The sequence below is a fragment of the Rattus norvegicus genome, chromosome 2 (assembly GCF_021556685.1).
Source record: "Rattus norvegicus strain SHRSP/BbbUtx chromosome 2, alternate assembly SHRSP_T2T, whole genome shotgun sequence".
In the NCBI taxonomy this organism is placed as follows: domain Eukaryota; kingdom Metazoa; phylum Chordata; class Mammalia; order Rodentia; family Muridae; genus Rattus; species Rattus norvegicus.
This window is the reverse complement of record NC_141535.1, coordinates 46,657,760-46,673,588: the sequence shown is the minus strand read 5'-3', so window position 1 is coordinate 46,673,588 and position 15,829 is coordinate 46,657,760. Positions and strand designations below refer to the sequence as shown.

The 15,829-nt window shown below is 42.4% G+C and overlaps 1 protein-coding gene across 3 annotated transcripts in view; it reads right to left on the bottom strand.

Annotated features, from left to right (window-relative positions):
* The window catches only part of Cspg4b (chondroitin sulfate proteoglycan 4B), an 84,235-nt gene that overhangs the window by 54,386 nt on the left and 14,020 nt on the right, over window positions 1-15,829 (bottom strand). The window lies entirely within an intron of this gene.

Sequence of the window (15,829 nt, the reverse complement as noted above, 5' to 3'; positions counted from 1 at the left end):
GCCCAGCACGATGTACAAAGGTTCGGCGTTCTCTCAGCCATCTCAGGACATCTCTGTGAGGTCTCTTCTTCATTAGAACCCTCCAAAGGAGCTGCCAAGGCTCTCATTGACGCTGAACAGCAGTCCAAATTCCTCATCTACATTAGTCTGCTCCCTTGCCATCTGCCGGGGGCTGAATCAGAGCCCCCTCTAATAAACCTTTTGTATGTTAAGTTCTATCTCGGGTTGAGCTTCCCGCAGAACCTAACTGGTACCAGCAGTGGCCTAAGACGGTGACTCTGGGAGGGATTTGATGCTGAACCATCCTAGACTGAGATGAAAGTGTCGCTGTCCACACTTGGGGCCCAGGAAAGCCTGGCAGTGATGCCAACGTCCCACTGGTTATGAGCTGGGATGGGGGAGTGGTGATGGAGTGCACGCTCGCTGGGCTGTGAAACAGTAAAGCAACAAAGCACAGAGGGCAGATATGACCGTGAGAACAATGAAACTGGGTACTGACGGACAAGCTTGAAGGTTTACAAAAGGATATGCTGGGAGAGGTCAGGGTCCCTCTCACTTCTCACAGCAGGCGGACAGAGGAAGCTAAGACTCATACCAAAAATCAAGGAGTAGCCAACCTCAAAAGGTCTCAACTAAGCAGGCTCCCTCTGAGGAAGCAAAGGCCCAGGTTGGATAAAAAACAGAACCCTGCTGTGTGAAACTGGAAATCCACATTGATGCAGGCGAGTATCTTGACTCCTACAACCCCCCCAGACCCCTCTGAGCCCACAGGTGCAGGTTATTCTTTTATTAAGGCCAGCACCTCAGAGGCTGCAGAAGCCTTTCTTCACAAGACACCATGGGACCTATACAGATAGACCGCATTGCTCCTGCCAGCAGCTAGATCAAAAGCAAAGGGGAAGTCACTACCCAGCCTGCCTGGGGTGGTGGTTGGCTGGGTATGAGATAGATGAAGCACATGCAAGGACAGTGTCCATATGCTTAGCTTACCTAAGGTGTTTCTCCCAACTCCTCCCCTCTCTCCAGGACTTCCCTGTGCAGCCCTGGCTGTCCTGGAACTAGTTCAATAGACCAGGGTAGCCTAAAGCTCAGAGACCCACTTGCCTCTGTCTCCAAGGGCTGGGACTAAAGGTGGGACCATGCCAGGCTCTCTCACAATGGGTCTCTTTATCTCTGCCATACTGTGTGTTGCAGTTTATCATTTATTACAGCCAGGGAAGCAATGCACTGCACTACCCCAGGGCTAACAATTCAATACCACATACCGGCGTCAGAACAAATAAATTTAGAAAGAGAAAGAATATGGCAACATGATACTTCCAGGAAAATGTATAATTCTCTAACACTAGATTCTAAATAAAACAACACTAATGAAATACCCAATAAGTGATTTATTTAAAATAAGGAAGCTGAATAAAATCAAGAAAATGCAGATAAATAAGTAAGACCAAGAAAATAATACATCATGTTAGTAAGAAACTGAGCAAAAGAGAATGTGGGCTATATGCACACAATAGAGTTTGGTTCAGCAATAAAGAACAAAACTGTGTTATTTGTAGGAAAATGGATAGAATGGAGATCTTCCTGTCAAGCGAAATAATTAAATCTAACATTGCGTGTCGGCTCTTATGTGCAAAGTTTATAATGCAGACATAGGCATATGGCATGCGAGTGGAAAAGGAAGTGGGGAGAAGGATACCATGAGAAAGAGAGAACACAGGGAGGAAAGAATGTGAGAAAATACACAGTACAACATGTATGACAGTTTCAAACTAAACCTGCTATTTTGTAAAATGGAACACATACTAGTAAAGAGATAAAAACATTTAAAAATATCTAAATCATAAGAAAAGAGAAATTCAGCAAAGAAACGGAAATCCTGAAAGGGAATCAAACAGGAATCTTGGAAATGCAGAGCTCAACAAGTCATTTAAAAATTACAGTCAAAAGCCTCAACGACAAACTAAATCAATAGAGAAAGAAGAGCTGAACTCAAAGACAAGTCTTTTGAAAGATATCTACCAGATAAGAAAGAAGACTGAAGGAGAAAGAGATGGGGGACGATGAAGAAAGCCTTCAAGAACTTTGGGACATCATTAAATGTACAAAGGTTGCATCCCAGAAGGGCCTAGAGGAAAAGAAACACAGAAAGCCATACAAAGTCAGTTAAATGACATAATGGTTATAGGAGAGACAAATGACCCAAACCGATGTGTCCAGAAACGATGCTCACACCAGCTTATTATAGCCAAACTGACCATAAATTGTCAAAGTCACAAGACAAAGAGAATTCTAAATCCCGAAAGCGAGAAACTTCCAAGCCATATTTAAGGGAAAGTTCATTAGATCAAAAGAAAATTTATTTTTTAGCAGAGTCTCACTATGTATCCCAGGCTGGCCTTGAATTCAAGACCCTGCCTCAACCCCCTACGTGCTCAGATTGTGGGCATGTACCACCATGTCTCGTTGCCAAACAGCAGACGGAGCAGAAGCAGCCCCTGTCAACAGAGCAATAGCACCGAACCACAGAGATGAATGAGAGAAATAACGGAGCGAACAATACCCAGAACAAATAGAACAATTAACACATTTATCAAGAGTATGGCCTTACATACATATAAAAACCTGGAGTGCTAATAAATTAAATCCCACCATTAAAAGATAAAGCCTGACTGAATGGATTAAAAAATAAAACCCAACAATATGGCACGTACAAGAAACTGATTTCACTGGTAAGACCCACGCAGGCAGGAAATGAAAGCATGAAATCATGTCCCACAAAAACAGAAACCAAAAGTAATCAGAAATAGATACTCTTCATGAGACAGAATATTTTTAAAGACAAAAAACTGCTGAAATCATGTCCTACAAAAACAGAAACCAAAAGTAATCAGAAATAGATACTCTTCATGAGACAGAATATTTTTAAAGACAAAAAACTGCAAAAAGAAACCAATAAGCTCAGAATATAATGACCAAAGAGTCCATGAGATAGGGACAGAGCCAGAAGACTCAGAAGGTTAAACACATTTTCCACCCAGACAGGTGACCCAAGTTCAGATTGATGTTGTGACCTTCACAGTTGAAAGAGAGACTCAACTTCAAGTCTCGTCCTATGGCTTCCACATGCACACCATGGTACACCCCACCACCACCACAGACAGACAGACAGACAGACAGACACACACACAGACACACACACACACACACAATTTTTAAAAATTTAAAGCTATAAACAATTTTAAGTATCTATGAAGCTGTGTAAAAGCACAGAACTCCATAAAACAATCATTAATAGAGCTAAAGGAAAAGATGAGACCCAATACAACATCAGTAGGAGACCTCAGTAGCACACTTCCGCCAACGGATAGATCACGTAGACAGAAAAGCAACAATCATAATTACACCATTCTAAGTCGAATGACAAAGCATTACGATAAAAGATTGCTTGCATGCTAACAAACGGCAACTTTTGTGGGGCCTCACAGCCTGAGTTGGTAGCTTAAGACTGTAGCCAGCCTGTTTGTTTAACATGCCTTTAAGAGACAATGAAACAAGCAACTTTACTTACCTTGTATTTCCATGTAAACAGCTTTTAAAGGCAACACTAATGCACAGCTCTAGTCTTAAATTATGCACTCTGCCATGTTCATGAACCAGAGTAATGCAAGTGTGTTATGCTAATTCTTTGCTGGAAACAGAAACGGAGGCTGAAAGCATCTTACAGAATGAGCATCCACCACAAATGCTGAAAGCAACATATGGATATTGTCTGATAAAGGATAATGTTGGTTATCTGGGTCAGTTGGGGTCAACTGGAGTCAATGACTTAATCCCTTATAGCTCTGTTGAAGAGTCCTATGAAGTATCCCGTCTTCCTTCTCTATGTGATGTTTTCTGTGCTAGTCAATAAACACAGAGGAAAGCCCTTCGTTAGGGACACTTGCACACACAAAGACACAGACAAACATACAGGAACAGAAAGACATACATTCGGGGGCGAGGGGGGTTGAGGAGAGGGTGAGGGGGACAGACACAGGGACAGGGACAGATTTACCAGACAGCTTTCAGGAAGGCTCAGGTTCAGACTCAAGCAGCACACAGAAAGGAGGAAGAAAGACACAAGGAGGTAAAGAAGAGAATTCAAACCTGGGCTGGTTCTTAGTTAAATGCCACCAAGGGAAAGTGTTCCAATGTCTTTCCTAAATGTGTCACTGACACATTATTGGTGACTGTGAGCTCATTATTAAAGTGTTCAAACTAACCACAGGCAGGCGTTTCCAGAACATTTCACCCACAACTATAGAACATGCCTTTTTTCCTTCAATACAGAGAACTTCCTTAATAGATCAAATATTAGGTTCAAAATAAATCTCAGCAAACCCAAGTCAAAATCATAGCAGTATCTTTTCACATCACCAAGGAAACACAACTAGAAATTGACAAGAACAACCTTCAGAAGGTATGAAAATTCAGAGACTCAACAAGATGCTACTGAACATGCCGTGAGTCAATAAAGAAATCAAAGAGAAATTCAAAACTCTCTTGAAAGAAGTGTGAATGGAAATAATCTATGAAAACTTGTGGGACACAGCCAAAGCAGACAAAGTGTGTTTCGAAATAAATGAAAGATCTAAAACCTGCAACTTAATGATACCTCTCAAGGGCCCAGAGAGGTAAGAGTAAATCAAACCCCAAATTAGTCAGAGGAAAGAAATATCTAAGAAGACTAAAAATGGAAATAAGTTCAATGAAGCAAAGGGGTTTTAAAAGACAAACAAAACCAATAAAATACCTAGAAATAAATTTAAACCAAGGAAGTAAAAGAAAAATTAGAAGATATCAATGAAAGAAATAAAAAGACACAAGAAGAAAGGTATTCCACCTTCATGAATTGGAATAATTCATATTACTAAAATGTCTATGTGATCTTAAGTGACTTTTCACAATATTCTTCAAAAAAGTAGATAAAAACCTTAAATTTTATATTAAACACCAAAGGCATCATGACACCTGACTTCAAAGTATATTACTGTGCCACAGTAACCAAACATCATGTCATGGTGCTAGCACACAAACAGAAACAACGACCAATAGAACATAGTAGGCACTCCAGAAATAAACTAATTCTCAATAAAGGCATCAAAAAGCACACACTGGAGAGAGCGCCAAGGGAAAGCCTAATGTTGGAATCTAACCCCTATCTCTTACCCTTGTAAAAAAAACAACTCAGAATCATCAAAGTCCCAAATGTAAGACCTAAAATATCTCAAACTACTAGAAGAAAATAAAGAGAGAAATACTTCGAATATAGAAAGGATTCCAAAAGCACATAAAAACAGCAAAGGAAATAATCAACCAAGGCAGGACAACTTAAAGGGTGAGAGAAGGGGTTGGGGATTTAGCTCAGTGGTAGAGCACTTGCCTAGCAATCGCAAGGCCCTCGGGTCCCCAGCTCCGGGTGGGGGTGGGGGGGGAAGGGTGAGAGAAGACACTTGCATACTACTCATCTGACAAGGGATTGGTATTCAAATACAGGAGGACACAAAGGCACAACAGCAAAAAAATCAAACTCCTATTAATGATCTGAACAGACACTTCTCAAAAGAAAGACAAGGGAAAAAAAAAACACATTTAAAAAAAAAAAGAACCAAAAAAAAAAAAAAACCCACATTTAAAAAGAAAGACAAGGGGACAACAGATGCACATAAATCTTTGATGTGAATTAGTGACTTGGGAAATTCCTACTCAAAACTAGGATAGCATCTCAACCCAGTAAGGATGACTATTATAAAAACACTAACAAGCACTGCTAAGTGTATGCAGAAGAAAAGGAACCTTGTACACTGTTCAAAACATAAATTAGGACACTCGATATGGAGATCCCTGGAAACAGTAAAACAGGCCTACCAGATGACTCAGCCTTCCTATTTCCGAGCAAGTATCTAGAGACGTGAGAAAAGCAAGGGAGGAGTTACATACACGTCCATGTGTTCTGCAGAATTATTTACAGTAGTTAGGATAAAATCAGCAGCAGACAAATGGATAAGTGAAGTCAGATAAATAGTGGATAACTGATAGATAACAATTATAGCTACCAACTACAGATGATTGACAGATAATATTTAGATATACAACATTATTCATTACTATTCAGCCATAAAATTAATTACAGCAAAAATGGGTGGAGCAGGAAACATTATGTTAGTGAAATAAGCAGCTATGTTCTCTCTCACATGTGGAAGGTTTTTGTTGTTCTGTTTGTGTGTTTGTTTGGTCATTCTTAATGGAGAAAGAGAGGACTAGAAGCTGGGAGGGAGGGAGGAAAGGAAAGGGAGGTTGAGTGACCAGTACACATTGTTTGTACCTACAATACACACAACTATTAAGTATTGAACAAAAACATACTCAGAAACTCAATCAATGCCAGCAGGCATATTAATAAGTAACGCAATGCCAGAATACAGAGTTAATATCATTAATATGAAGCAAGCATAAGCCTCCCAGCCAGCTGAGTTTCTTTTATTCTCCTGCATGCCCTCCCTGCCACACTCCCCACTCTGGCAGGCCTGGAGGCTGAATTGTTCAGTGTTCAAAGGCAGGAAGTGTTTTCTCAATCATAAGATCAACTGCTGAGATGACTAAATGACATTCATAACAATATCCTCATATGTTCCCACGCTTCACCTCTCTGGCACTAATCGATTCCAGTCCCAGCTACTGGACAGAATTCTGTCACCTCCAGAGAAGAACAAGGAAGTTGAGTGTACCACTCCTGGTCTGACAGCCAGAGGCCACTTGATGTCCTCAATTACCCCATCTTTTCAGCTCCTAATACACGCCTCGGAATAACAGTAAGAACAAACAGGAAAGCAAGGGAATCTGTCCCTGGAAGGGAAAGGAGAGGACCTCTGAGGAAGGCAAGGACAGGACTTCAGGATCTAATCAGGTCGAACAGAAACTGTCCTGCATGCTAATGGAAGGGCTAAAATGCTTAATCTAACTGGTGTTTGGTAATAAGGTGCTAAAACACAGTGCTCCTAGATGACAAATACTTACGGCAGCCTGCAATTCTCTTATGAGCCAATTTTCAGTCACCATATTTACCTTAGAATTGATTTTTGGTTTTCTGTTTGATTTGGGTTTGGGTTTGGCTTACTATTTATTGAATGCTTAGCATGTCCCAAGTATTGTCAGGAGCAGAAGGTAAAGACTTAACTGAACAGCTCACTGCTTATGAGAATTAAAAATGTGTCCAGGAAAAAAAGAGTGCCTTTAAACGATGGAGTTAATAGGAAAGGAGCTGGTTTGGGTGAGCTAGGGAATGAGGGAGACAATCAAAGCAAAAGGTGTCCTTCCCAGTCCACAGCAGAGCCCAAAGGTTTTCTTTGGTATGCAGATCCAAAGACAAACACAAAAGATTGTTTCTTACTTTTCTGATGCGAAGATAAAAATACCCTGAGGAAAGCAACTTAAAAGAAAAAGGGTGCGTGCGAGCGAGCGAGCGTGCGTGCGTGCGAGCGTGCGTGCGAGCGTGCGTGCGAGCGTGCGTGCGAGCGTGCGTGCGAGCGTGCGTGCGAGCGTGCGTGCGTGCGTGCGTTTCTTACAGTTCCAGATAGATACATTCGTGACGGACAGTGTGGTGGCAGGATCAGGAAGCTAGCTGGTCACACTGCATGCACGTGCAGAATACAGAGGGAAAAGGGAGTAAGGCCAGACTGGTAAGCTCCAAGGCCCGCCTCAAGCAACATACTTCCTCGAGTGAGGCTTCATCTCCTAAAGTTTCTCAACCTTTCCAAACAGCACCTCCACATGGGGATCAAGTGTCCGAATTCAGCAAGCCTATTGGTGGCGTTGTGGGGCATTTCACATCCCCACAACTAGTAATCAAGCAACCTCGATCGCTATCAACTAGACAACAGCTCAATCACTCAGCCTGGTTGAAGGACATGCAGAGGGCGGAGGGTGGGGGGGTGGGAGGGTGGGGGGAGTTGGACAAGACCTAAAGGATGGCACAGGAGGAAAGGCAGAGGAAAATGAAGGAGAGAAATGGGATAGCACAGGCACTGAAGGTCGTGTCCGGCTAAGTGCAGGATGAAGGGGTTATAGTCAGGGTTGCAGCAACCTGAAGGTTGAGTGGGTCAACAGAGGGGGAGGGGCGCCTTCTCCCTTGGAAGGGTTGTCTCTGAGCATTTAAAGGGCCTTTACAACAGGAGTGGCTGGCTGCTCCTTTAATGGGCTTATAAATCTCCACTTGGTAAAAATCTGTGTCACTGATTATTATCTGGCCCAGTAACCTGCCTCCCAAGTGAAATGTAAAATTTGGAGATGAAAAATCTTTGTAAGTCAGACCACTGCCTACTTCTCATGGCACAGAGCGATGGCCAGCACACGTTAGACGACTACTTAATAAATGACTGCCTCGGGAGTCGGGACACTATCAAAAGAGGCTTAGAAAAGGATCACAGTCAGACTGTAACTCAGAAGGTGACAGCACTGAAACACAGGCTCGAAGGGACGCCAAGAAACAGAGGAGAAAGTGAATGAGTTCAAGAGATGGCTAAAACATATGGTCACCAGAGGGAGGAAGGAGAAGCTGAAAGGCATTCCTTAGGAACAGTCAGATTTTGAGTTTGGTTGAAACTTACTGAGACAGAAACCTGGGATGAGAAGACTCGTGCTTTGACTTGTTCATGCACATACACGTGTGGGGAGCAAACGAATGTCTTGCTGGTCATTCCAAGGAACTTTCCAAGCAGAAGGCTCAACACTAGCCAGCCGGCCTGTTAAGAAGGCTGAACCCTGTCTCAAACAATGGGAGCATTAAGTAGCTTCCAGGTTCGGGGAGACAGATCGGTGCTGTATTTTAGAGAACTGGGTCTGGTGGCTCTATGAACTAGGATATAAATTAATTAAAGGTGTATTTAAAAAAAAAGCATTTCGGACCTATTTGCTGTCATTGAAAAATCAGAATTACTTTTCCAGAGTTTTAGTATCTAGGGAAATGTTATATCCTATCTTTTAACATGTGGTTGTTCTTTAAAATGCATTCCATGGGCATTATAGGCATCGAAATTTGTCTTTAAAACTGAAATCAGAAAACAAAAGTTCTCTAGCATCCTCCAAACTCCTAAGATGAAGCTCTTAGAAGAGTCCTGCACTGGAAAACACCTTGTGCTCACACAGTGTAACTTAAGCTCATTAAACCAGCTGGAAAGGCAGATTTTGCCCTTCGGATCTCTCTCAACAAGCTCTAGTGTTTTAAAATCGTGTGGATGGTGAGAGAGAGACCCAACCGCCTGGTCAGGTGGGCACTCCTGAGGCTGCAGAGCGGAAGAGACCACCAACACTGCTCACCCCTGCCCACATCCCTGGCCCAAGAGGAAACTGTATAAGACCTCTGGGCTCCCGTGGGGGAGGGCCCAGGAGCGGCAGGACCCCTGCCACAGACACCGCCGGACCCTGAAGGAAACAGACCGGATAAACAGTTCTCTGCACCCAAATCCCGTGGGAGGGAGAGCTAAACCTTCAGAGAGGCAGACAGGCCTGGGAAACCAGAAGAGACTGCTCCCTGCACACACATCTCGGACGCCAGAGGAAAAAGCCAAAGACCATCTGGAACCCTGGTGCACTGAAGCTCCCGGAAGGGGCGGCACAGGTCTTCCTGGTTGCTGCCGCTGCAGAGAGCCCCTGGGCAGCACCCCACGAGCGAACTTGAGCCTCGGGACCACAGGTAAGACCAAATTTTCTGCTGCAAGAAAGCTGCCTGGTGAGCTTGGGACACACGGAAGCAGAATTTCTCTAGAACCAGGCACGTTCTGTGTTTACCGGAAGTCCCACACCCGCGGATCCCGGCCCGCAGCAGCTCTCTGCTCCCAGACCCGGTGAGAGAGAGACCCAACCGCCTGGTCAGGTGGGCACTCCTGAGGCTGCAGAGCGGAAGAGACCACCAACACTGCTCACCCCTGCCCACATCCCTGGCCCAAGAGGAAACTGTATAAGGCCTCTGGGCTCCCGTGGGGGAGGGCCCAGGAGCGGCAGGACCCCTGCCGGAGACACCGCCGGACCCTGAAGGAAACAGACCGGATAAACAGTTCTCTGCACCCAAATCCCGTGGGAGGGAGAGCTAAACCTTCAGAGAGGCAGACAGGCCTGGGAAACCAGAAGAGACTGCTCCCTGCACACACATCTCGGACGCCAGAGGAAAAAGCCAAAGACCATCTGGAACCCTGGTGCACTGAAGCTCCCGGAAGGGGCGGCACAGGTCTTCCTGGTTGCTGCCGCTGCAGAGAGCCCCTGAACAGCACCCCACGAGCAAACCTGAGCCTCGGGACCACAGGTAAGACCAAATTTTCTGCTGCAAGAAAGCTGCCTGGTGAACTCAAGACACAGGCCCACAGGAACAGCTGAAGACCTGTAGAGAGGAAAAACTACACGCCCGAAAGCAGAACACTCTGTCCCCATAACTGACTGAAAGAGAGGAAAACAGGTATACAGCACTCCTGACACACAGGCTTATAGGACAGTCTAGCCACTGTCAGAAATAGCAGAACAAAGTAACACTAGAGATAATCTGATGGCGAGAGGCAAGCGCAGGAACCCAAGCAACAGAAACCAAGACTACATGCCATCATCGGAGCCCAATTCTCCCACCAAAACAAACATGGAATATCCAAACACACCAGAAAAGCAAGATCTAGTTTCAAAATCATATTTGATCATGATGCTGGAGGACTTCAGGAAAGACCTGAACACACTTAGGGAAGCACAGGAAAACATTAATAAACAAGTAAAAGCCTACAGAGAGGAATCGCAAAAATCCCTGAAAGAATTCCAGGAAAACACAATCAAACAGTTGAAGGAATTAAAAATGGAAATAGAAGCAATCAAGAAAGAACACATGGAAACAACCCTGGATATAGAAAACCAAAAGAAGAGACAAGGAGCTGTAGATACAAGCTTCACCAACAGAATACAAGAGATGGAAGAGAGAATCTCAGGAGCAGAAGATTCCATAGAAATCATTGACTCAACTGTCAAAGATAATGTAAAGCGGAAAAAGCTACTGGTCCAAAACATACAGGAAATCCAGGACTCAATGAGAAGATCAAACCTAAGGATAATAGGTATAGAAGAGAGTGAAGACTCCCAGCTCAAAGGACCAGTAAATATCTTCAACAAAATCATAGAAGAAAACTTCCCTAACCTAAAAAAAGAGATACCCATAGACATACAGGAAGCCTACAGAACTCCAAATAGATTGGACCAGAAAAGAAACACCTCCCGTCACATAATTGTCAAAACACCAAACGCACAAAATAAAGAAAGAATATTAAAAGCAGTAAGGGAAAAAGGTCAAGTAACATATAAAGGGAGACCTATCAGAATCACACCAGACTTCTCGCCAGAAACTATGAAGGCCAGAAGATCCTGGACTGATGTTATACAGACCCTAAGAGAACACAAATGCCAGCCCAGATTACTGTATCCAGCAAAACTCTCAATTAACATTGATGGAGAAACCAAGATATTCCATGACAAAACCAAATTTACACAATATCTTTCTACAAATCCAGCACTACAAAGGATAATAAATGGTAAAGCCCAACATAAGGAGGCAAGCTATACCCTAGAAGAAGCAAGAAACTAATCGTCTTGGCAACAAAACAAAGAGAATGAAAGCACACAAACATAACCTCACATCAAATATGAATATAACGGGAAGCAATAATCACTATTCCTTAATATCTCTCAATATCAATGGCCTCAACTCCCCAATAAAAAGACATAGATTAACAAACTGGATACGCAACGAGGACCCTGCATTCTGCTGCCTACAGGAAACACACCTCAGAGACAAAGACAGACACTACCTCAGAGTGAAAGGCTGGAAAACAACTTTCCAAGCAAATGGTCAGAAGAAGCAAGCTGGAGTAGCCATTCTAATATCAAATAAAATCAATTTCCAACTAAAAGTCATCAAAAAAGATAAGGAAGGACACTTCATATTCATCAAAGGAAAAATCAACCAAGATGAACTCTCAATCCTAAATATCTATGCCCCAAATACAAGGGCACCTACATATGTAAAAGAAACCTTACTAAAGCTCAAAACACACATTGCACCTCACACAATAATAGTGGGAGATTTCAACACCCCACTCTCATCAATGGACAGATCATGGAAACAGAAATTAAACAGTGATGTAGACAGACTAAGAGAAGTCATGAGCCAAATGGACTTAACGGATATTTATAGAACATTCTATCCTAAAGCAAAAGGATATACCTTCTTCTCAGCTCCTCATGGTACTTTCTCCAAAATTGACCATATAATTGGTCAAAAAACGGGCCTCAACAGGTACAGAAAGATAGAAATAATCCCATGCGTGCTATCGGACCACCACGGCCTAAAACTGGTCTTCAATAACAATAAGGGAAGAATGCCCACATATACGTGGAAATTGAACAATGCTCTACTCAATGATAACCTGGTCAAGGAAGAAATAAAGAAAGAAATTAAAAACTTTTTAGAATTTAATGAAAATGAAGATACAACATACTCAAACTTATGGGACACAATGAAAGCTGTGCTAAGAGGAAAACTCATAGCGCTGAGTGCCTGCAGAAAGAAACAGGAAAGAGCATATGTCAGCAGCTTGACAGCACACCTAAAAGCTCTAGAACAAAAAGAAGCAAATACACCCAGGAGGAGTAGAAGGCAGGAAATAATCAAACTCAGAGCTGAAATCAACCAAGTAGAAACAAAAAGGACCATAGAAAGAATCAACAGAACCAAAAGTTGGTTCTTTGAGAAAATCAACAAGATAGATAAACCCTTAGCCAGACTAACGAGAGGACACAGAGAGTGTGTCCAAATTAACAAAATCAGAAATGAAAAGGGAGACATAACTACAGATTCGGAGGAAATTCAAAAAATCATCAGATCTTACTATAAAAACCTATATTCAACAAAATTTGAAAATCTTCAGGAAATGGACAATTTCCTAGACAGATACCAGGTATCGAAGTTAAATCAGGAACAGATAAACCAGTTAAACAACCCCATAACTCCTAAGGAAATAGAAGCAGTCATTAAAGGTCTCCCAACCAAAAAGAGCCCAGGTCCAGACGGGTTTAGTGCAGAATTCTATCAAACCTTCATAGAAGACCTCATACCAATATTATCCAAACTATTCCACAAAATTGAAACAGATGGAGCCCTACCGAATTCCTTCTACGAAGCCACAATTACTCTTATACCTAAACCACACAAAGACACAACAAAGAAAGAGAACTTCAGACCAATTTCCCTTATGAATATCGACGCAAAAATACTCAATAAAATTCTGGCAAACCGAATTCAAGAGCACATCAAAACAATCATCCACCATGATCAAGTAGGCTTCATCCCAGGCATGCAGGGATGGTTTAATATACGGAAAACCATCAACGTGATCCATTATATAAACAAACTGAAAGAACAGAACCACATGATCATTTCATTAGATGCTGAGAAAGCATTTGACAAAATTCAACACCCCTTCATGATAAAAGTCCTGGAAAGAATAGGAATTCAAGGCCCATACCTAAACATAGTAAAAGCCATATACAGCGAACCAGTTGCTAACATTAAACTAAATGGAGAGAAACTTGAAGCAATCCCACTAAAATCAGGGACTAGACAAGGCTGCCCACTCTCTCCCTACTTATTCAATATAGTTCTTGAAGTTCTAGCCAGAGCAATCAGACAACAAAAGGAGATCAAAGGGATACAGATCGGAAAAGAAGAGGTCAAAATATCACTATTTGCAGATGACATGATAGTATATTTAAGTGATCCCAAAAGTTCCACCAGAGAACTACTAAAGCTGATAAACAACTTCAGCAAAGTGGCTGGGTATAAAATTAACTCAAATAAATCAGTTGCCTTCCTCTATACAAAAGAGAAACAAGCCGAGAAAGAAATTAGGGAAACGACACCCTTCATAATAGACCCAAATAATATAAAATACCTCGGTGTGACTTTAACCAAGCAAGTAAAAGATCTGTACAATAAGAACTTCAAGACACTGAGGAAAGAAATTGAAGAAGACCTCAGAAGATGGAAAGATCTCCCATGCTCATGGATTGGCAGGATTAATATGGTAAAAATGGCCATTTTACCAAAAGCAATCTACAGATTCAATGCAATCCCCATCAAAATACCAATCCAATTCTTCAAAGAGTTAGACAGAACAATTTGCAAATTCATCTGGAATAACAAAAAACCCAGGATAGCTAAAGCTATCCTCAACAATAAAAGGACTTCAGGGGGAATCACTATCCCTGAACTCAAGCAGTATTACAGAGCAATAGTGATAAAAACTGCATGGTATTGGTACAGAGACAGACAGATAGACCAATGGAATAGAATTGAAGACCCAGAAATGAACCCACACACCTATGGTCACTTGATTTTTGACAAAGGAGCCAAAACCATCCAATGGAAAAAAGATAGCATTTTCAGCAAATGGTGCTGGTTCAACTGGAGGGCAACATGTAGAAGAATGCAGATCGATCCATCCTTATCACCCTGTACAAAGCTTAAGTCCAAGTGGATCAAGGACCTCCACATCAAACCAGACACACTCAAACTAATAGAAGAAAAACTAGGGAAGCATCTGGAACACATGGGCACTGGAAAAAATTTCCTGAACAAAACACCAATGGCTTATGCTCTAAGATCAAGAATCGACAAATGGGATCTCATAAAACTGCAAAGCTTCTGTAAGGCAAAGGACACTGTGGTTAGGACAAAACGGCAACCAACAGATTGGGAAAAGATCTTTACCAATCCTACAACAGATAGAGGCCTTATTTCCAAAATATACAAAGAACTCAAGAAGTTAGACCGCAGGGAAACAAATAACCCTATTAAAAAATGGGGTTCAGAGCTAAACAAAGAATTCACAGCTGAGGAATGCCGAATGGCTGAGAAACACCTAAAGAAATGTTCAACATCTTTAGTCATAAGGGAAATGCAAATCAAAACAACCCTGAGATTTCACCTCACACCAGTGCGATTGGCTAAGATCAAAAACTCAGGTGACAGCAGATGCTGGCGAGGATGTGGAGAAAGAGGAACACTCCTCCATTGTTGGTGGGATTGCAGACTGGTAAAACCATTCTGGAAATCAGTCTGGAGGTTCCTCAGAAAATTGGACATTGAACTGCCTGAGGATCCAGCTATACCTCTCTTGGGCATATACCCAAAAGATGCCTCAACATATAAAAGAGACACGTGCTCCACTATGTTCATTGCAGCCTTATTTATAATAGCCAGAAGCTGGAAAGAACCCAGATGCCCTTCAACAGAGGAATGGATACAGAAAATGTGGTACATCTACACAATGGAATATTACTCAGCTATCAAAATCAACGAGTTTATGAAATTCGTAGGCAAATGGTTGGAACTGGAAAATATCATCCTGAGTGAGCTAACCCAATCACAGAAAGACATACATGGTATGCACTCATTGATAAGTGGCTATTAGCCCAAATGCTTGAATTACCCTAGATCCCTAGAACAAACGAAACTCAAGACGGATGATCAAAATGTGAATGCTTCACTCCTTCTTTAAATGAGGAAAAAGAATACCCTTGGCAGGGAAGGGAGAGGCAAAGATTAAAACAGAGACTGAAGGAACACCCATTCAGAGCCTGCCCCACATGTGGCCCATACATATACAGCCACCCAATTAGACAAGATGGATGAAGCAAAGAAGTGCAGACCGACAGGAGCCGGATGTAGATCGCTCCTGAGAGACACAGCCAGAATACAGCAAAT